We start from the raw sequence: 1,664 nt of genomic DNA, 5'->3' as shown, positions 1-1,664 counted from the left end.
GTCTTGTGATTCCATCAAGCCCGCACAAAGCATAAGGTGACTTACAGCGGTTATAATCACGTTATGAAGTTAAGAAACTGTCTAAATCGAGTGTGCATCCCTACCTTTGTCCTTGTGTCTTTATCCACAGCGGTGAAAGATCGCCAAAAACCTTAGTTTCCTACATCGAAAACACCCTAAGGTATTAGAATATCCAAGCCTTGTAATCCATAATTATCTGGTCCCTTCACAATCTTGTAGTTTCAGCCCAAGTTTTGACGTAGAGAAATCTAGATGTGCATCATTTCTTGGTTTCTATCGTGTGTATCTTTTTCCCTGGGCACGCTACAGAGGCACCAAAGACACCGTTAGATTCTCTGGCTTGTGCAGATTCCAATGAACTTTGTTCCCAGCCAATAGCATCAGTCTATCTCAAGATACCCCCAAGCAAAGCAAATGAAATCTCACACTCCCCATTGGGCCCATGTAAGAAAGATTGACAGTGTAGCCCACGAATTAGAAGATAAGGTCATAGAACTGGCATCCCTGTGTAGCCAATAAGAAGACGAGTTGATTGATATCAAACATGGCCAGAAAAAAACTAACACTGTGATCCCTTCCAGCTGTTTCAAAGTAAAAATATGGCCTTCTGATGGCATTTCACCATTTCACCATTTCATGAAATTATGATTACTTATTTCTATAAATCTATGTATGTACTTCTTTTAGGTATACTGTATGTGAGAGTGATGTGGATGTGTTTTTGTATTTCAGAAGTTTTGTATTTAGCACTTTTTTGGCTTTTTTAAAAATCAGAAATAAGACAAACGCACAGACATATCTGTAGAAATAAATTCATTTAAAATCCATTTTATAAGTCATTTTTTTCTGGATTTTTTCTTTTCTAAGTTGAGACATGTGGCTAGGGTACTTACAGTAGTGCTTTTTATAAATTTTTCAGATGATTTACTTGGACGGAAATAGAAATTCTGTGTTCTAACCTCTTTAGCTCTGTGTCAGTAAGGCCTAGTGTCACACTTCCACTAGAAACAACAAGTTGAGAGTGTTAACTTCCCAATTAACTCAGGGTCATCCCAGAGGGCCAAAGCATGTGGAAACTGCATCACTTTTTTAAGGGTAAAAATTTAGGCGAGAAAATCATATATTTTCAAGTGTCTCTGAAGAGGTTAAAGTTTTGATTTAAAACGAACAACATCAGTTATAATGCGAATGTCTGGTGGGAGCTTGTTCCAGAGTTTTGGGCCAGCAACAGTGAAGGCCCGTTCGCCCCACTGCTTGTACCTCGACCTTGGGGTGTAGTTTATGTATTTTGTCTATCATTCTACTGTTTGTTGTATAGTTTGTACTTATACTGTGTATTCATCATGTTTTGATGACGGTCTAAGGTTCTTATAGGTAATCAGAGAACATGCTGAGAAGGGAGATACCATTAATAGCGTCTCAGAATCGTTAACTTCATGCATCTTAGCTCAAATCCACAACATTACTGGCCTACTGGATGCTTATAATGGTGCCGCTTGATGGCTTGAAAAAATTGCTACCCACATGGAAAATCCCTCTTGGCTCTGGCTGATAGCCAGGGATATTAGAGGTGGTATATGTACAATGGAGAGATTGAAGAGCAGAAGGCAATAAAGGTGCTGGGGGAGGGATGCACACACTCT

At 39.1% G+C, this 1,664-nt stretch overlaps 1 protein-coding gene across 3 annotated transcripts in view; it reads left to right on the top strand.

Annotated features, from left to right (window-relative positions):
- grid2 (glutamate receptor, ionotropic, delta 2) overlaps window positions 1-1,664 on the top strand; it is a 468,031-nt gene that overhangs the window by 384,791 nt on the left and 81,576 nt on the right. The window lies entirely within an intron of this gene.

Source organism: Etheostoma cragini, chromosome 5, assembly GCF_013103735.1.
Source record: "Etheostoma cragini isolate CJK2018 chromosome 5, CSU_Ecrag_1.0, whole genome shotgun sequence".
Classification (NCBI taxonomy): Eukaryota; Metazoa; Chordata; class Actinopteri; order Perciformes; family Percidae; genus Etheostoma; species Etheostoma cragini.
This window is presented reverse-complemented; position numbering and strand designations above follow the sequence as displayed.